Consider the following 22,515-nt stretch of genomic DNA (forward strand, 5'->3'; position numbering starts at 1 on the left):
AATGATGTATCATTTGGAGGACTATAAAAAAGTGAAAGAGAGACTAAAAATGACAAAGATTTGTTCAATTATAGACATTCATCTCTACGCAATTTAATTGAGAGAATGTTTGAACCATGAAAAAGTAGATTTAGAATATTACGCAAAGCGTGAACAATTATGATATAGAAATGTAAGTTAGGATTGTAATTGCTTGTGATATCTTGCACAACTTTTTGTGGGAACATCAAAGCAGTGATGAAATATTTGTTCATTATTAAGATGATGATATAATTGTTGATGAATCCAATGAACAACTAACTAGGATAAATAATGTTGCTTCGTCTTCTCACGCAGCTGATCGAGAAATTCATTCTCGATGATAATAAATTGTTCACACAATGTGGGAGGATTATATTAAAGAGTAGCTACTAACTTAAGAGTGTTGGATGATTTTTTGCATAAATTTCCTTAACTATTATCTCCTGATGGTTGTTATTTGGAAGACGATTGTCCTCTTACGCTCCCGTGACCTCTTTTTACCTTTTCAGTTAACGAGATTGGGATCAGTGGTGTTTTTATTTTCTTTAGTTTGTCTAAGATTTGTATATCACCGTAAATATATGCTACTCAAGTATGATATTTATGCTGCTGTAATCCTGCTTACTGCCATTTTGCAAAAATAACACAATAGTTTTTGACTTTGTAATATTTGTAAATTTAGAGTATTAGATTATGTGGAAATTGAATGTTGAATTTGTAAATGAAATTTATGGTACTTATTTGAGTCGATCTTGTTTTAAAGTTAGATTCATTGATGGGATTTGAAAAAAAGATAATTGTTACCTTTTAATGCTTTCTTTCCTTATTACTAATCCTTTTTCTATAAATGATAGAAAAGAATCAGATCTTTTGCTTATGGAAAGATAATAAGACTCACATTTTTCTTTTATTTTATTCAAGTACTTTCATTATGTCTTTTAGGCAGCCGGGGTCTACCGATTAGTTAGAAATGAAGAAGGACATAACTATTCTAGGGACTTTGTACTTTTTGAGTGAAGCATATGATAGGTGTAGTGAAGTATGTGCAGCGTACGCAAAGAATTTTTACTTGGGTTAGCTTTTTTAATCTATTTATTTGTTAGCCAAAACATTTCCTTTTATGTACTAATTTGGAATATATATATGCCTGTTAATGTAAAATGAAGCCAAAATTTAATCTTTATTTGGTTATTCATGAACTATGCTAATGACTCCAGGTAGAAGAAAAGTTATCTGGGCAATATATGGTGAGGTTTTTAGCCATTCAGTATCAAATACACACCCAAACACATATAATTAATCAAAGGCGAAGAAAAAAAACTAATATTTTGAGTTTGAGGGTCACCTGTAATAGGTAAAATCTGAGTTTCACTAACTTGAAGGCATCATATGAAGTTCTATTGTTATATCAAGCTTTAATCTAGTGTTCAAAGGGAAAAATCTTTGACAATGATTGTTAGACGTAGGGGTTATTACATATATAAACTAAATTCTTGAGTTGAATCGTTTCTTTATTATGTTATGTTTGCACAGTATGGTGCAGGAGAACAGATGAACTTATTGATGGTCTAAATATATCACACATTACTCCAACAACCTTAGATAGGTAGAAAGAAGACAGTCTAAAAGATGTTTTTAGTGGACAACTGTTTGACATGCTTGATGTTTCTTTGTCCGACACAGTTTCCAAATTTTTAGTTGATATTCAGGTTAGTCTTCCAATTCTATGATTTTATCTTTATTTGATTCAGAGTTCTATGTCGCATTAGCTGATTGCTTTCCGTATGGATTACTCTTATGCTTTCATCTTTGTGGAAACTGTCTTTAGTTGGATTAGTTTCTCTCGTCCATGATTCTACATATACTTCATTTTCTGTTTCACAGTTTTGCAAATTCTTGATTTTTCATTGAAACATCCCGGGTTTCTGGACTTAGAAAATCTTCTGGATTTCTGGTTACTGGATAGGATATGACTAGGGGAAACGACTCATAAACTGGGATACAAGTAGTATGGGTTAGTCGTATGCTGACTAGTGTTGGTTGGTAGGTTAGATTTAGTTTCTGAAATGGATACGACTTGGGTAGTATGAGTCGTATTGGTGGATACGAATTGTTGGGTTGATTTACTTAATCTTAGGCTAGGTAACTTAAGTTGGATCTGAGTACGAGTGGCTCACCAAGGCCGTAAGCTAGGGTATGAGTCGTACCATGGACTCATATGGTGGCAAGTGTTCAATCCTCTTTAGATTTTATTCTGCCAGGGGTACGGGTCATGGGTACTAGTCATATGCTAGGTGTAACGCCCCGAGTTTGTACCTCGGATATTACACGGTGCTTACGACCCCAAAGGATTACAAGCTAACCCATGACTGATGTCTACTGTGAGCACTGAATAATATACTGTACTAAATACAGAAAATAGTCTGAAATGCCATAAGGTTCAAAATCTTAAATACTGATAAATAATAACATCTAATAAAACATTTGAATCTGAAATACTGTCTGAACTAGTCTAGTCTGAAAAGCCTCTAACTGAACTACCTGAAAGCGGAGTTGATGGGACAATCCCCCAACTAACTCCAACTACTGAAATATTGAAGTTACTGAATATTAAAATAAAAGCATATCCTTGATAGATGAGGACTCACTATTAAATCTACAACTGCCGACTGGATCTGTCTAAATGCGGTTGGGAACCTGAGTGTTCGAACCTATGATATGAAACATAATAACGCAAAAAAGAATATGTGTCAGTATGTGGAATGTACTGGTATGCTAGATGAGGTAAGGCTGAATGCAAGGGTTTATATGCATGAACAATAACTAGCTGAAATGATATAGAGTAACTGAACTTGAGAGTACATGGAAAACTCATACAACTGAAATCACTGAGTATGCAAACTGTGCATATATAACTAGCTAAAATGATATAGAGTAACTGAACTTGAGAGTACATGGATAACTCATACAACTGAAATCACTGAGTATGCAAACTGTGCATATACGTGTATATTATAACTAAGATTTTCTGAAGCTGAATACTGAGTTCTGATAATTGAATAACTGATAATCTAAAGTTACTGATAACTGAACTGATACTGATTGACTATGTCCGACAATCTTGATTCTATAGAACTAAATTGAGTTCTATACTGAAGACTGAAACTGAAACTGTGGGAGGTAATCATCTAACCGACATACCCCAAATAAGATAAGATAACTGAGTTGGGGTCCAATTTGTAACCCCAATTGAAAGGGTGTTAGCACTATGCCACGAGTACTAACAACTGCTGTGGAGTCATTCCTAACTAACGGGTGACCCCTAAGATTAGTAATAAACTAGCGGGTGATCCTTGAGTATGTTAGTCCTATCTAACGGGTGACATCTTATAACCTACGCTGGCTACGTAGTTCTGGAACTTAGGGATTACTTCTAGGTACCTAGTCCTAACTAACAGGTAGGCCCCTATCCCAAGGCTTGCTCGGTGCTGAATTTTACTTCCAACTGAAAGACACTAAACTGATTATACTGAACTGGACTGGACTGATACTGAGTTTTCCTGAGTTCTATAATTGACTGAGTTCTACTGAGTTTTGTAACTGACTGAGAGTACTACTGGTTGTGACATGACTAATACTAGCTTGTAACTGACACTAACTCTAGGTAAACAACTAGATTGTCGATAGCATGAAAAGTAAATCATCACATGATCTTGCAAAGCATAGTAATGTACACATGTTCATATTTCATCTATAGAGACATTTTAGCAAACACTTGTAGGGCATAAGCATGTACATATACTAACATGTCATGATTTCATCACTTTATTCACATGGACATTCTATCAACCACTTAGGGAGCACAACTTCATGCACATAATCATGGATAACATATAAACATGGCAACTACAATGCCCAAACTTACAATTTCATGGGTTTAGCATGCAATTCATATAATTCCCCATAAAATACTAATTTAATTTCATGAATCTTATAATAATTATGGATTAAATCCAATTAACATCATATATACATTAATCACTTTGTAAATTTAAGGATTTTCAAAATAATCACATATTCATTACACATGCTATTCAATTTCATGAACTTGAACTTAAATTATGGATCTAAAGCCCAACTAATGTCATGAACATGAATTCAATTCAAACAAGGAAGTTCATAATTCAACAATCGTAATTTTAGAAGAATGGATTCGTGGACTCTATGGGTGAAAGAAACCCATAGATGAACACCCAACATACCTTGAATTGTTAATTCTTGAAGACTCTTGAAGGAATTCTTAGGCTTGTTCTTGATTTCTTGAAGCTAGGGTTTGTTTTTTTGAGAGAGAATGTCTTTTTGATTTGGGAAAAACTATTAAACAATGAGCTCAAAACATTTTTAGGGCTTAAATATCACACCTGGGTGGATTAAAATTATGGGAAATAATCAATTTAGCCCTGAAGAAAACTTTGGATTTCCATAAAAAAAATTGAAATTACCCCCTGGTGCGACGCGGCGCTATCGCACCATGTCACTGGAAATTGACATCTGAGAATTTGGCCTATGGCGTGATGCATCACAATCGCGATCCCTCACTAGAAATTGACAATTGGGACATCGGCGCTACGCGGTGGTATCGCGATAGAACATTGGGAAATGATAATTGTGAACTGAGCCTATAGCATGACGCGCTAATATCGCGATGGAGCACTGAAAAGTGACAATTGTCATTTGTCTTGGCTCCACGACCCGCTGAAGTTTCAGGTGGTACACTGTCTTAAAAAATTAGCTCTAACTCTTCACCCGGGTATCAGATTTGGGCTAATTTTATATCGTTGGAAAGCTAATTGAATTTCCTACACAATGGCAAAATATGGGGTATTACACTAGGGTATGACTTCAGTCTAGGTGAATCATACCTTGGATAGTATTGGGTCCAAGGGGGAGGCCTAGGGTATGAGTGGTGGGTACCACTCGTACAGAGAGGATACGAGCCATATGGTTCAGTCTGTAATGCCCCGAGAGTACACCTTGGACACCACATGATGCCTACAGCCCCGAAGGACCACAAGCTAACGTTTGCTGGTACTTGTTATGAGCACTGAATAAATAACAAAAATATGTGCGGAACTTAACTGAATTCTCCATAAGGTTTTAAGTACAAAAAAAATAATACTGGTTCCAAATACTGATGACATCTGTCTGAAAACAATACTGTAAGACTGTCAATAACAACTGATAACTGAATAACTGGCTGAAAGTATCTGAAAGCCTCTAACTAACTGATTGTGGAGTTGATGGGATAAGTCCCCAACTAACTGTGACTGACTACTGAACTGAAAGTATGAAAATAAATATAGTCTGTCCTCGAAATTTGAGGACTCACCACAACTGCTGCTACTGATGTGCTGGGATATCTAAGTGCAATTGGGAACCTGAGCATTCGAACTTATGATATGAGACATCATAGAGCAAGAAACGAGTATGCCGTTAGTACTTTGAATGCACTGTTATGCTAAATGAGGTAGGCTGATAAGCATGGTTTCATATACAGGTGTAATAACTGACTGAATAAATATAATAAAGTACTGAATAGAATGTATAAAATTTGTAAATACTGAGAATGCATGACCATGCATAAAACATGTTCTGAATATAATCTGGAAATTAAAATACTGTGTACTGTTAAATGAATGATTTATATATGTACGCTATGGTCAATCAAAACTGAAACTGAATTACTGAGCTGATTATTGGGCTAAGACTGTGGGAGCTATTATCTAACTGACATGAACCAATGATCTAATTTGGGGTCTAACCTGTGACCCCAGTTAGAAGGGTGTCAGTATCGTGCTAAGGGTACTAACACTGGCTGTGTGGATCCACTAAATTGTCGTTTCGAAGCACTAAGGGTTACCCTCAACTGGCAGATGCCCTTATGAGATCAACCCTCAACTGGCAGGTTAACCTCTCAACCTACACTTGCTACGTAGTTATAGAATATAGGGAATGCTACTAGAGGTCACACCCTCAACTAGCAGGTGAGCCCCCATCCCTAGGTTCGCTCGGTGCTAAATCCTACTCCCAACTGAACTGACTCAGAATACTGAACTGTTCTAAGTTAACTGATTATGATAACTGACTGAACAGATAATGCTCATAGCATATCTAAAACTATTATGAAGATACTGAGACTAAGTGAACAAGTATGTTTTTGGGTATTCATAATCCCCAGGAGTCGATAGCAATAATAGCAAAATAGTACTAAAACTTTGAGGTCATAATATGAAAGCATTTATTCAAAATTTCTTTTTATAGGCATTTCATCAAATACTTGATATTCATAATGTAAGCTGAGCATGGGAATAATTTAAAGCTTGTAGAAATAACATGATTTCAACATCAATATCACTAATTATGATTTAAATCATCAAATAACATTATTCAAATGTTTAGGGTTTAATAACAATAACAATTTCATGTAATCATGGTATAGAATCAAGATTCATGGAGATTCATGGTTAAAGTCATAACAATTATGTAAAAAAAATCATAACTTTAAATTTGAAGTTGGGTTCTTGGACTCCTTGGGTGATAAGGTCCCAAGGATGAACATTTAACATACCTTAATTGAAGAGTTCTTGGAAGTTCTTGGTGGATTTCTTGAGAATTGATCTTGAATGTTGAAGGGGATAGGGTTTGTTCTTGAGAGAATTGGGTTTTAAATTGAGAGAATTTGAATAAAATATGACCAAATATGATTTTGGGGGCTTTAATACTGTGTTTTTCACGGATTGGTGCCATGGGAAAAGGCCAAACGGTCCCTGGGAAGTTAAAAATTTAGTTTTGAGGCTTACCATTGAGCGGTATTGATCCCACCGCTATAGCACCGCTGAGCAGTGTAATAGCGGTGAACCACTATTTTGGACAATTCTAATTTCGATATTTACCACTGAGCGGTATTGGCTCCATCGCTATAGCACCACCGAGTGGTGTAATCGCGGCAACTTACTGCCTCACACAAAAAATGCTATAACTTTTCACTCGGGTATCAAATTTAGTCAAAATTGGTATAGTTGGAAAGATAATTCAATTATCTATATTTTGGTGGGTCATGAGATAAAAAATTCTTAGTAAAACGAAAGATATGCTCATTTGAAGTTGACTATAGCATCATCCTTCTCGAGAACTCAATCGGTAAGGGATATTTTGATTCATCTAATAGCTAGTAGTTATTTGAGGCCTTAATATACGTCCAACTCACTTATTAAAATACCAAAGAACTATAAATTACTTTGCAGTAGCTTGACACATGGCTCTAACATTGGTTTGATTTTTGGGGTATTACACAGTCGTACCTATGACGAGAATTTTATGCAGTTTAAGTGGGGGTAATCTGGACATTTCCCCACTTAACCTAATAAGGAACCATAACTTTTAATTCACTTGGAAGGTTATTGGCCCTATTATCCTATTTATTAACACTTAGAAAATACTCCTTAATCCTCTCTAAAACTTTGGGTAAGGAAAGCTAGGGTTTTATCTTAAGGATTAATTTGGGGCTTGTGTTGGTGATTTATCTCTATCATTTTCTTGGTTTAAGGCATGTTATCTTCCCTCATTGTTAGTTCCAACTTAAGGAATGGATTTTGTGTAATGTTTTCATGGTTTTTTTTAAGAAACGGACCTTACTCGGGGCTCTCACCTCCCGTGGAGGTTAGGGGTTGAGCCACACACCCCCAAGCCTTATCATAAATAAATAAAAAAAAAGTACAAAAAGGGGGACATAGACCTTACCTTCGATCCTATGATGGTTTAAAGTCAATTAGCCTACTAAGGCCGATCAACTCATCCCCAAAACTATGAAAGGAACCTAGATCTAATCACCTAGAAGTGAGGACTCCTCTCTGTACAATATAATCTAGGAAAACATGAATAAGGGAGACTCTCCCCTTACAATCTAAGAAGAAAATCATAACAAAACTAAGCACTTCATAAAACTATAAACTAAAGAGAATAGCGTAGATGAAGCTAATGAGGTGAGACAAATGAAACAGAAGATACCAACTACAAGAAAGTCCAACTCCATCTAGGGTGGTTTCTTGATACACTTCAACATCCTTTTTCAAAAATTAGGCATACCAATTTTGTCAAGAGTGAAGAATCCTCTAGTCTCCTGAGGGAGATGGTGAAAACTATAATAATACTAAGTAGAATCCATCTCATGGCTATGCTTAGATAGTCCATCTGCCAAAAAATTCTCCTCCCTGTATACATGAACACAACTGAAATAATCAAGTATACTAGTAAGATGTTGAAGCTCTTCAATGTACCTGTAAATGCTCCAAGGTGGTGTAATATCACGTTTGAGACACTTGACTAAAAGTTTGGAATCCACTTCTAATATAACTCGACTATAGCCATGTTGTATACAACAAGTGATGCCAATAATATCTGCCTAAACCTCCGCTTGGTTATTAGATCAAGCTCCAAGAGGTACCGCAAAAGCAAAAATCAGTTTGCCTACATTATCTCTCAAAATACCCCCTGCTCCACTTTCTGGAATTTTCCAAAGCACTTCCATCCATGTTCAGCTTTACCATGGTATGATATGGCTTAGTTCAACCAACTTAAGTAACTTTCATCTCATGTTGGCAATTCTCAATAAGAATAACAAGATCACTCCAATTATTTGGCCACGAAATATAAGGATAAGTTGTAGTCACCAACATATGAAGCTTCTTAATAATGAAGAATCTAACTCTAGTAGTACTATATTTCTTCCCCCCATATTTGCTAGCAGACCTATTTTTCCAAAGAGTCCAACAAATAAAAATAGGTGTTGCTTGAAGAATGAGTTTGTGAACCCCATTATTATATTTATGAATCCATGACTTCATCAACAAATTTCTCAAGGTAGTGGTATCATGCTAAATGCCCCCAAAAGCTTAAAAATACGTCCAAATATGTGTAGCGAAATCACCGGTAACAAAAATATGCTCCACCATATCAAGACCCGATCTATAGCAACAAGAACAGTCTACTGGTTCACGCCCAAAAGTAACAATTTTGTCATTAGTTGGTAGCTTACACCTTAGAGATCTCCACAAAAGAAAAAATGTCTTGAAAGGAATATTTCTATGCCAAATGAATGAATCCGACCAGCTGGTACTTTTCTTCTCTCTAACCAAATTCCACGCCAAAGAACAAGAGAAGATACTACTAAAATTTAGCTTCCAAATGCCCCGATCAGCTGCACCTTCTTGATACGTGAACACCATGTTGAGAATTTTATGAACAAGAGAAGGAGGTGCATTTGTCTAACCTTTTATTTATTCCATAAGCCATCAACAAGGAAGTCCGAAACCATAAAATTATCAAGCCTTGGTATGTAGTTGTTGTGTAAATTAATAGGCCCTACACCAAGCCAATCATCCCACCAAAAACTACAATTTCCACCCTTCAAGTACCATTGAATGTAATTTTTAGCTTTGCTTTTATTGATCATCATATATTTCCAAGTAAGTTATTGACCGGTATCCTATTTTTTGCTAATAGGATTTGATCTTTGACAATACTTAGCTCGTAGAAAGTCACCCCAAAGAGATTTCTTGGACCTAAAGGTCCATCATTGCTTATATTGCAAAGCTAAACAAACATCATTAAGGTTTTTAACACCAATACCTCCTTCTTTGTATGGAAAACTAAGAGTTTCCCAAGAATCCCAATGGTACTTCTTTTCCTTGTCCCATCCCCAAAAGAAATCTGCAATCAAGTTCTTAATCTGCTTAAGAGTAGTAATTCTAGGAGAAACCGCCGAAAGAATATAAATCAGAGGATATTGAAGAACCAATTTTATCAAAGTAGCTCTACCTCCATAATGCAACATCTTTGTTTGCCAACCTTTGATTTTTGCAATTACCGTAGCCACCATTCCAGTAAAGTAAGTGATTCTTTGACCCCCAATGTATAAAGGACACCCTAAGTAAGTAATAGGACTATCCTTGCAGCTAAAACCCATAATCATTTTCACCTTGTCAACATCATTTACCGGTGCTTTAGAATGCATCATGAAATTGCTTTTATCTTTATTAATCAGCTACCCAGAAGTCTCTTTATAAATCTAAAGCATTTTCATGATAAACTGAAGTGAAAACTTGGTGGTGGATGTAAAAATAATAACATCATCTGCAAAACTCAGATGATTCACTTGAGGACCATTCTTTTCCATCTACTCAACACTTCCGCACCAAGAATGAAAAGTGAAGGAGCAAGTGGATCTCCTTGCTTAAGACCCCTTGTAGAATGATAAAATCCATGTATTGAGCCATTCATGATAACTGAGTACCAATTATTAGATATAATTGTCCATATCATATCAATAATAATCTCTCCAAAGCCCATTCTCTGAAGAACCAAACAAATATAAGACCAATAAACCTTGCCATATGCTTTGGCCATGTCTAATTTGATAACCACATTATCACACTCCTTCAAATTCTTGATGCTGTGAATAATCTCCTGTGCAAGTATAATAGTCTCAAAAATATTTCTGCCTTTAACAAATACCAACTAATTATCGAAAATAAGAAGAGCCAGAATAGGAGCAAGTCTGAGGCAAATGAGCTTTGAGATAACTTTGTTAGTGAAGTTACTGAGATATATAAGCCTGAACTCCGATAACTTAATAGGATTCTCCACTTTGGGTAGAAGAAACAAACAAGTGTGTGAAAAATACTTTGGCATAGAGTGACCACAAAAGAAGTATTGTACCACTTCCAACAGATCCTTGTTAATCACCCCCCAACAAACTTGAAAGAATTTTCCTGTCATACCATCTGGACCTGCAACAGAAGTAGGAATCATGGAGAACACAACAGTTTTCAGTTCCTCCATAGTAGGTATCTCTTATAACACTTGATTCTTATTTTGTGTGACCAACCTGGGAATACAAGTAAGAACTTGTTCATTTATCACCTTTTCTTCACCTGTAAAGATGCCCTCAAAGTAAGAACACGCGACCCTTGCAATATTTTTATCCCCTTTAATACTATTACCTTGCTTGTCACTGATTTTGTGAATAAACAATCTCCTTCTTCTACCTCTAATAATAGCATGAAAGTACTTCGAATTAGAATCACCCTCCTAAAACCACTGAAGTTAAGTTTTTTGTTTCAAAATAGCTTGCTCCAACTTGAGATACCTTATATATTCAGCATTAGTATGATTTAACTTTGCTCTATTCTCCTCAGCGTTATTGTGAATGATTTCTTCTTTTACAGCTTTGACCATCTCCCCATATTCTTTCACAATAGCATAAATATCCCCGTACTCGCTCTTAGACCAATTGCTTAGTGTATGAGAAACTCTTTTCATTTTTATGTGAAACCTCCACATAAGTTTGTCTTCAACAGTTATGTCCCAATATCTCTTGACAGTAGTAATAAAATTAGGATTTTCAACCCAGCAGTTCAAGAATTTGAAATATTTAATCACTCTCTCTTGCCTTTCAATAATTTCCAACAAGAGAGGACAATGATCTGAACCTGTAGAAGAAAGATGAGAAATAGTAGATTGGGGCATGATCTCCAGCCACTGGTCATTAACCATTGCCCTATCAATCCTTTTCCAGATTTTTGCATCAGCACTTTTATGATTACACCAAGTAAATTTTTGACCAAGAAAACCAAGGTCAGTAAGTCCACAAGCCTCAATCACTCCAATGAACTCCAAGCTTTTATTCATATTGTACATCTGGCCACCTAACTTCTCATCAATATCAACATAACATTAAAGTCTCCTTGAATGCACCAAGGTTTATTGAACCTAGAAAAGTGAAGCATCTTTTCCCACAAAGGTCATCTCATATAGTTTTTGCATTTAGCATAAACAAAAGTGTTGAGAAAATTACTAGGATGAGAAACATGCTTGATCTCACAGGTGATCTGCTGATCATCTTGGTCTAACACCTTGCATTCCACATATTGATCCCAAAAGAGCCAAATTTTACCATTCATATTGCTAGTTGTATTCTCTATAGTGAGCTATGCTTTATAAAAATTTAATTGAGAATTATTAGAGAAAGGTTCCAGAATAGAAATCATGGAAATTTCGTGAAAATTCTTGAGTTTTTGAAGTCTTTTAAGAACACCTTGAGAATTGATGCTCCTTGCATTCCAACAGATTGTACAAATCATCAGAATTTTTAGCTTGAGACCTTATTTTGATTTTGTCAACAACAGCAGAATTGCTAGTGGTTATTTGCTTGATCTTTGCATTTCTCTTGTTCTACCCTCTTGGGGAAAGGCCATGGGTATCACTGATTTTTTGGACTTTCTCTTGCATAGTATTTTCATCAATTTTATCTTCTGAGTGAATGACACCATACTCATCAACAAAATTCTCTTCTAAAGCTGAAATTGTTGGAATGGTATTGAAATGACATGGATCTTTATGACTAACCACCACCTGCTCATCAATTTGTAGAGGCTCAACATCAAAGCCTGCTTTTTCAGTCAGTAACACAAAATTTTGGTTACCCTTTTGCTGCAGAGTATTATGGCTAGTATCACCTCTTTCTTGTCTCTTTCTATTCTTGTTTATTTTTTTTTTGCTCAGACTAAATAAAGATTTGTTGTTGAGAATTTGGAAAGGATCTCCCAACCTTGTACCTTCAGCCTGAACTTATGAATATTCACCAATAGGATTACTAGGATGAGCTTCACCCCTAGTCTTCTCTGTAGCAACATTCATGTTGGGATTAAAAACCTCTGTAGATAACTGGCCAACAGCCCCTGAAGCAACCCTTTGATTTTCAGTAATCAAGTTCACATTTTTATTAGAAGCTTGCACCATAATTTGATCCTTAGACAATTGACCAGTATCATTATTTTTTAAACCATATTACCAGAAGAACCATCTGCAGACATCTGATCATTAACCTCAGGCATTTCAACAAAAGGATCATTAGCAACAATGGTAGCAGGGGCTCTAGAGGCAATCCTAGGGTCAACCATATTAAGAACACCCTTTCCCCTAGAAACCCCTTCCTGTAGGTTAGTAGTTTTCTCCCTCACACCAATATCACCTACATCAACTATATCAGTGGTCCCATAAAAAATATTGAAATTATCCGAGCGGGTCTTATGGAGCATTAAGTCAATACTTGAGGTCCTTTTATGGATATTTCCAGTACTTGTATTATTTTAGGGTTGAGTTTGTTCATCCTCAACTTTTCACCTATTGAAATATTCAAATTATCGGGACGGGGTTGATGGAACATTAAATCAATACCTTGGGTCCTTTTATCTAGGATGTTTCCAGCAGCTACAACTTATTTTCTAGCATTTGTTTTATCATTTTTTGAACCAAAATTCTCTATTTTTTCCTCTGATGTTTCATTTTCCATTTGCACCTTCTTGTTTGCTTGATTGTGATATTTATGCTTAGAAATTTAGGGAATAGAATTACCATATTTAACACTATTATCTAGGGGTTGGGGTTGCTGATTCTGGACTCCAAAATCAGCATTACAATCCTTAAGAATTTTCCTAACAAAAAGAGAATTTGTACCTGGTTGTTGTTGCTGCTGGCTTTGCTAAATTACTGCAGTATTGTTGTTAGAATTTTGGGGTATGGTATTACCAGAATGAAGCTCAGAATTGTGAGGTTGGGGTTGTTGATTCTGGACTCCAGAATCAATATTACATTTTTGGGGATTTTTGTTATTAGTTTGAGAAAACATACCTGTTGGTTGCTTGTGTTGAGTCTGCTAATTTGCTAGTTGCTTATTCTCAGGTGATTTAGACCTGAAAACTTATCGTTGATTGGTTGTACCTCTATGATTTTGTCGGTGACGTTGTTGTTCCTGAGGTTGAACATTTCTTTTACCTCTTCTTCTTTAAACTTGCCACTGATCTTGAGCATTAACATTCTTGTCATTTTACCTTGTAGGTTCTGAGTTTTTAGCCTTATTCTCTGAACCTTGTTGTTGTCATCATCAAGTTGCTGCAAAAAACCATTTTTTTCTGCTTCTTCCATTTCCTTTTTTATCTTAGCCTCATCATCTTTCTTTTTAATCGTACAAGTCATGGGAAGATGTCCTTGATGTTTACAATAACAACAATAATCAGAAACTCCCATATATTGAACATTCTGCCACATGCCTTCACCATTTTCACCTTCATCATAACCCATTCATATATGAGAAGGCCTGTTCTTGGTAAGATCAACCTGAATTTTTACTTTTGCAATATTCCCTCTTGTCTTTCTATAAGTTGCCAAGTCTAGGAATAAAGCTTTACCTACAGGAGACAACAAAAGAGCAAGAATTTTCATGCAATAGCAATGCCATGGTAACTCAGGTAAAACGACCCAGATATGAACTAAAGGAGTTTTAATCTCGGGTATAAAAGTAGGAGTCCAAATATGATTTGATTGATTATTATATGATTTTGGGTTTTCAAATATGATTTGGGGGCTTTGGTTATAAATGTTTGGTTATGGTTTTCCAATATTTTAATTATGTTTTTTCATGTTTTATTGGTGGTTTGGATAATTGGATTGCATGAGAATGACTATTGGTAATTAGAAACTGTTTTGGAAATACTAAGCCCCCAATGTGTTTGATAAAATGCCTATAACAATGCTTCCACTATAATATTGGATTTTCAATGGAACTTATGCATGGTTTAAACTTGCTAATGGAACCCTAAGTGGCTAAATGGTTTGGAATGGTCAAAATGGAATGGCTTTGGGTTTAACAATCATTCTTATGGGGTACAATATAATCTCCTAAGTAATTATAATAATGGAACACTTGTGGGGTACATGGGACTCCCCCAAGTTAATTGGATAATGTGATCTATAGGTACACAGGAATCCCTTGATCTCAAAAAGGTTTCGCTAGGGACAATACTTGCAAGTTATAATCGGTATGATGATACCACTACTAATAGCCTTGGTTAATAATAATGGAATAATGGTCTGGTTGAAAATGGTTTTAATTAGGCAATATGACGGGGCGTGATAGCTAACTGTGAAGATGGAAGTTCAATGAACAAACACTGAAAACTCATGTTTGTCAACATAATGGGTAGGTTATGGCAATCTTATATGATACAATGAGGTACACCAAAATCCTCTAAGTAAACTATATATATGTATCATGGAAAGTAAGGGTACTTGGAAATCCCTTACTCTTATGGTATCTCCGATTCGTGCGGCTACATACATTGGGGGCCGTTCAGGGGGTTACACTGGAACTATATAGCCCGTGGGTAGTTAGGACATTTAAGCTACACATACCCAAGTTAATGGTTTCAAATACATACTAAACCCGATTTCCTTTCTTGGCATGGTTATGCATATGTATATGTATGGTTTGTATGCATATGGATGGTTTAATTGGTTTTATTAAATGATATTATTTTATCCTTATCCTAAGTTCATGCTAGCATTCACCCACTAACCCATATTTGAGTGGCTGTATCTCCACACGATGCAGGAACCGACTGTTCTACTCCTCCTACTTAGCAATAGGACTTTGGGATCAGTTATTGGATTGAAGTGGTGAGTTTCCATTATTTTGGAAGGCTTCATTTTATGGATGTTATTTCATACTTTGGTTTATTTATGGATATTTGTTCTGGCTATGGTTGGGGATATGTCCCAATCGGATTTTGGTATTCTTTTATTTAAAGGCTTTTATGGAACAACTACGGGTTGGTATGGGTAGGATCAGTATTGGTGTTAGCCTTAGTATTAGTATTGGTATTGGGGCTAACACCGATTGATGGGATTGTTGGTTGTTCCATCCTCTTTTATTTTGGGATTATATATTGTCATTATGGAACTCATAAGGTTATGAATTGGATTATGGTTTGGTTGGTATTGGTTATCGGTTGGGTATCAGATAATTGGACTTATTTGGGTGGTCACGGATATAGACCATCCCAGAGTCTTAGATTATGCAATAATGCTATTTTGTTATATGTTCAGAATTCATTTGACTCAGGGTATGCGTAGGTCAGTTGGGTTGGGTAACGGGGATGGTCTCCAGTTCTGGTTGGACTTGAGATGCCCATTACGACAAGGACCTAGCTCGGGTCGTGTCATTCACCTTTTGGTGTTGTTTTGTATTTGAATCATAAGTTTCTTATTGTTTTCACTACACTATTTTGGCTTCATTTCTTTGGAACAGATACTTTATTCATTCATAAAATTTGATTTTCTTTCTTCAATGTTATGACCTGAAGTGGGGCCTAGTCATGAAGGGTATCTCCAGTCCGCCAAGGACAAAAAACCACCCCCATTAACCTAGCCAACTAGAACATAATACAACTAGAAGCGAATGAATCTCAAACATATAACAAGATAAAACTGAATAGGATATAAGAATTTCAACAATCGTCCCAATCTATAGCAATCTACAAAGCCTCTAATAACCAAGAACATCCTAAGTTGGGACATGCCCCCGACCATAGCCAAAAATTCATCGAAATAGTTTAAGATATAAATAAAGACAAGACCATAAAATGAATTAAAGGTCTTCCGGAGAATGAAAGCTCATCACTTTAAGCTAACTCTCAGATAATCCAGAAACTACCTATCATTGTACAGAAAAGTAGAAGTGTCTTCAAACCCTGTATCGCATGGGGATACAATATTCGGGGAAGATTAGCAGCGTGAATGCTAACATGTAACTCAGGGAGGGGATAAAATAATGCTATGATTAAATTAGTTCAAATCATTCAAAACAAATGCATACAATCATATTCATATATAGATACCATGTTGGGATAGGGATCAAGTCTTAGCATGTGATTTAAAACATTATCCTGAACCGTGTAGCTTAAACTGTCATCCTTACCCACGGGCTATAAGAGTCTAGCTCTCTCCTGCTAGTTTGGTCAGATCCCTCCTTGCTGGTTAGGCCTAGTACGTGTTAACCGCATGAACTAGAGAAATTTGAGGAAGGGCCAAGCCTTCAAAGCTAAAACCATTCCAAAATGTATGAATATATAATGTGTGAACTATGCACATGGTCATAAAGACCAACCCCTATGCCGACAAACGTGGTTTCCAATATTGATCCCTCCAAGACCTCCACTTTCACGGCTCATCTACACAACCTTTTTAAGCTCAATTAAAATATTTACACATTACCATTCATTAAACCAAAGACCATCCATTAAGGCACATACCGTTGGTATCGTTGTACCAATTACTCTTGCAAACTTATATTATCATGCCATTTTAATTATCCATCAACTAGGGGGAATTCCATGACCCCTTTTGTTCATTAAATAAAAAATTTGGCCAATAAATCCTTCAAATTCATTTATGTTCCATTAACCTTTTCCGCAATGACATAGTTTAAAGTAGTTTTCAATATGCATGTATTCAAGTTTCAAAGCCAATTATGCAAGTGGATTGAGAGGACATAATTTCCAAAATCAATTCAAAACCAAATCATCAAATTGGGGAAATTCCTCGACCCCCATCCCATTCACCATGCCCATTCACCTCAACGAGTTTCAAAATACATAGAAAAAACATAAATAAATTCATTATAGCAATGAAAATCTAATTCAAGTAACCACTCACTCCAAGAACCTCAACCCAAATCAATTCCACATTTAAATCCACATGAATGACAACAAAACCTATGCCTTCAGAGAAAACAAGTTTAACAAAAGAGATTACATGCTTGAGATATAAGAAATTATGGAGAAGAAACCAATCTTTGAGCCCTAGATGACCAACCTTGAGAAACCCTAATTGTTCTTGACTTAGGGATTTGAAAGAGAAGAGAGAGTTTATTTGATTTGTTTTGTTGTGTTATGAATGATAATGAGGTCCCCAAAGGGTTTTAAGGTTGTGGGTCACAATTGGAGAAAGGAGAAAGGACCAAGGTGCCCCCAATTAAAACACAAGAAAAACTTCCGCCAGTGACTACGAGTCACGTAACGACTCATGACATCTTGTTACGAGTCCTCACCACAACTCATAGTCCTAGAAGATACATGGGGTACCCTTACTGTTAACCTTAGGAGTCGTTCCATACGGCTCGTACTCTAATCTTACGACTCATAGGGTCCTAGTCGTAATCACAACAGTGACTTGGGCACCTACACTAGTTTGGTCACGAGTCATACTATGACTCGTGATCACTCCATGTGACTCGTTAGGTTTTAGTTGTGATCAGAACAAAAACTTGGTCAACCTCACTGGGCACCCTACGATTAGGTCCTATGACCCACAATAAGTCTTTAAGACTTATTAGGCGAGTCGTTACCTGGACAATGAGCACAAAAGTCAAGAAAATTTTAGAGGTTAAAATTTGGGGTGTTATATTCAATAACATAAATTGCCTAATCTTTTGATATATTTTGTAGCCATTTAGAGATATGATCGAAGGAATGCATATGGACTTGAAGAAGTCAAGATATAAAAACTTGGACGAACTATACTTATATTGTTATTATGTTGCTGGTACGGTTAGATTGATGAGTGTTCCAATAACAGGTATTGCACCTATATCAAAGACAACATTAGAGAGCATATATAATGTTGCTTTATCTTTGGAGATCGCAAATCAACTAACCAACATACTTTTAGAGATGTTGGAGAACAATAAGTACAAAGATACATTTACACACATCAAAAGATTTACTATACATGTATACTCGATGTTTATCACATAAAAAAGTACTGCAACAATTGTATAAAGTGCTGTAAGAAATTGAAATGGAACGTCACACTCTCTACAGTATGGAATTCATTTAGGAAAATTGCAGAGAGGGTAATGAAACTCTCTTCGTAAATTGGAGATTAAAAATTAAGGAATAGGTAGAGTAAAAACGAAGTTTCTCAAAGGTTGAGGAGCACAGCTTTACATATTCTTCTTAGAGAAAATAATGTGAAAATTGCTTCAGTTGATATCGTTCAGGCCCCAAAATTCTCATGTCGTGGAAATCTTTCCCTTTTGACATATGCAACTTTGAAACATGATATCAACTTTAGACACTGACAATCCAAGTTCAATCTTTTTGCTTTTTTCCTTCATTGAAGGGCCATAGTATTTGCTTTTACGGCTTTTGTTTTCTTATATATTGATTTCTAGGTAGTGTTAGAAGAAGAAGAGACTACTTGCCTCAATATGAATTAGCACAGGTAGGTATATCTAACGATTACATATTTGTTGGAAGCATGACCGATAAATGGAGAATATTCATGAAGAAGCCAATCACGAGGGCCAGAAAGTTCTTTGATGAGGCAGAGAAAGGAGTGAAAGAATTGAGCACAGCTAGTATATGGACTATAAGCATTCATAAACTCTTAGTTATATGAATGTGATATCTTTTTTTCAGTATTTCTTGAAGTTGAGAGGAAAGGGTTGACAATTTTTACCAGGTGTTATCATTTGCTTACCTGTACAGAGTCTAGGAATTGTCAGGTTACTCTGGACGGGATAGAATTCTAACCTTATATCAGAACCTACAGACCAATGGATAACCTTACATTGAGCTTGCAGTTCCAAATATTTGCTCTAACATGACAGTGCACAAATACTGAAATGACTCAGATGGGATCATTCAATTAGATCAAGCAAAAACATTCGATCTAATAACATACTTCGTGTTAGAATTACAATATACAATACTATTGCTCATAACTTCTAAATAATCAGTCAATAATCATAAAAATCACTTGGAATGAGTATACATAGCGAAATTGATAACTAGTTGAGTAATAATCGCCATTATAATACACTGTTTACATAAGAAATTTTGATATTAAACTATTAAGATTAATTTGTATGAACACTTACCAGAATAACTTGCAGCCGACATATTGTTTATTATATTAGTCTTGATAAATTAGCTTCCACACTCAGTGAATAATTTATTGTTGTTTGGTTTTGGACTATTGGTACTTAGGCAACGCAAAATGATTGATCTTTTTCTCCAAATTGTGGTTGGGTTGAAGGAGTTCATGCATGTATGTCCATGATGCTTGTACTCGAGTTGTTTCATCTTTTCTCTTTCTTTTTGAGGGGCGCATCAAAAATCGTTCTTTCATTTTCATCAAGGGAGTCTATTATTTTATAGCATGTGTTGTATTCTGTACTTCTAGTTGAGTTATCTCATTGGTTTGTAAAAGTTTAATGTTATTTGTGCCACCAGTATACTGAATGTGAAAAAATAGTTTTTTACTATCACTTTGATGTTAAGACATTTCTATCCCGCATAGTTAGTAAGGTGAATAAAGCTAATTCAATTGTTACCAGACTCAACATTGTTGTGAATCAACCCGAAATCCATGAATATAGTTCAAAGAGAAGTTTCACATCAAACATGGATTTAGAGGAGATCGTTGCAAATGATGAATCCATAGGTCAAGAAAATAATGAATTGAAAGGATAACAGAGTGAAGTTCCATTGCTCTTGTAGAATAGACACCATGCATCTTGGTTCATACTTTATACATATGTTAAATTAGTGAACTGTATACAACATATATAGGCGACATCCCATTAGTAGCTTTTGGGGAAAGTTTAAAATTGTCCCAAAGCACCATATGTTATAGTGAAAGGTTTTCCCTTTAGTGCTCTACTGTTAAGATTGGTTGTATGCTGAAGCATGTTATAAATTCTAATGCGAAAGCATAAACACTGCTATTAGCAAATTCCTTGTTATGAAGATTGAATGACAATACATGATATCTTTACTTTGAGTTTCATTCTGTATATTACTATTTTTGTGTCCTAATAAGAAAATATAGATTCCGCCTATTGCAATTCGCGAAAATTTTTATTAGAAAACTATTGCTACTATTACTAAATGCTAAGTTCTTCTCCCTTAAAAACTAATGTCCGTCTCTTTTACTTTGTTTAAATCCATAGTTGGCATATCTCGTCATTGTTCTGGGATTCAACTTAGGCACAAGGATGTTATTTCTAGTAAAACCCATCAGTTTATTCTCAAACAGCAATAGTGCTCCCACATGATTTGCCATTACTGCTAGTGAAAAAACACGACTTCATTTTTCACAAACTCAAAGTTATTATAGCTTTAAAGGCTTTAAACTAGCTTTAAAGAATCACACTTGGTTGTATGTTAGTAAGTAAATTTGTTAGTTGGGTGATTTTGATAGTTTTAAAAAGTTGGGGATATAAAATTATATTTAAAAAAGACTTTTCAAAAGTCTAAAAAAAAATCCAAAAAGACATGGTTAAACACAACTCCAACTCCAACTCCAACTTCAAAAAATTTTAGTTTTCATGGTCAAACGTCTACTTAGTTTTATACTAATATTAAGTTGTATATTTTTTAATACTTTAATGGTACATATAATTTACCTATACAAACATATTCTTCGGTATTGTATCCGGTATGTCATTTATAAATATCAAATACTATGCGAATATCAAAAAAATTTAAAATGTATACCTTATATCGTATGAAATTCCATAATATCAAAATCACAATATAAAAAACTTCGATTATATATATATATATATATATATATATATATATAATGACCAGTCCTAACCATGACAATCATTTCTATTAATGACACATTCACATTTTTTCCCACACTAAACATCAATTAATAATTATATGTGATGATAATAGCTGATAAATTTTAGATTTTAAAATTAATTTTATAAGTATGTAATGATGCATTTTAATGAAATTAGTACTTTGGCGATATTTTAAAAAAATCCATATAAAAAGAGATAGAGATTTTGATACAACATGTAATAACAAATAATTGATCTGTTTTAAATGCTGAAATTGATAACAAATAATATTATACTTTTGATAGAAATAACTAGTACTCCACCAACATCTTTTTCTTATTGGAGGAGGCATAAGAAACACGTAGTACAGTGCCGACGTACTACATACCGTTACACCCTTCTTCCTCGAAAGTAACTTTGATGGTGGAGCCTTTATGAGATCTTATTGGTGTTGATGCTTTAATAGTTGTTATCTAGTTCTCTTACCACCATGCATTTTGTATTTTAGGGCTAGACAATATCCAAAAGGGAATTCTTTATAAAGAAACGAATGCTTTAGCAATATTTTAATAGAAGTAACTAATAAGTCATCAATTTGAGAATTTCCATGCTTTTCCATTGATTTTAAGTATATCAAGAAGTGCTTATGTTTATATTTTAACTTATGAGATTTATATTAAGAATGAGATTGCACTATCTTGACTTGAGATTGTTGAAGTATTTCAAGATTTATATTGAGTATGAAGTTTTGTTGTGAATTGTCATGAGTTTAAAGCATGGATTTTAAGCCCTAAGTTTAAGTGTTAAGATTTCAAGAAGATCATTCTCTTAAGTTTTATTTGATAAATTTATACCAAGAATGAGTTTGAGATTTCAAGAAGACTATGATCTTAAGTTTATTTGATGGTTTATACCAAGATTTAAAGAAAGATTGATCTTTGATCCTAAGCTAAGATATGGAA

The 22,515-nt window shown here is 35.0% G+C and overlaps 1 pseudogene; it reads left to right on the plus strand.

Moving 5' to 3' along the window:
- The first annotated feature begins 970 nt into the window (after positions 1 to 970).
- Positions 971 to 19,377, plus strand: LOC124898880 (annotated as a pseudogene).
- Positions 19,378 to 22,515: the final 3,138 nt, after the last annotated feature.

This window comes from Capsicum annuum, chromosome 1 (assembly GCF_002878395.1).
Source record: "Capsicum annuum cultivar UCD-10X-F1 chromosome 1, UCD10Xv1.1, whole genome shotgun sequence".
In the NCBI taxonomy this organism is placed as follows: Eukaryota; Viridiplantae; Streptophyta; class Magnoliopsida; order Solanales; family Solanaceae; genus Capsicum; species Capsicum annuum.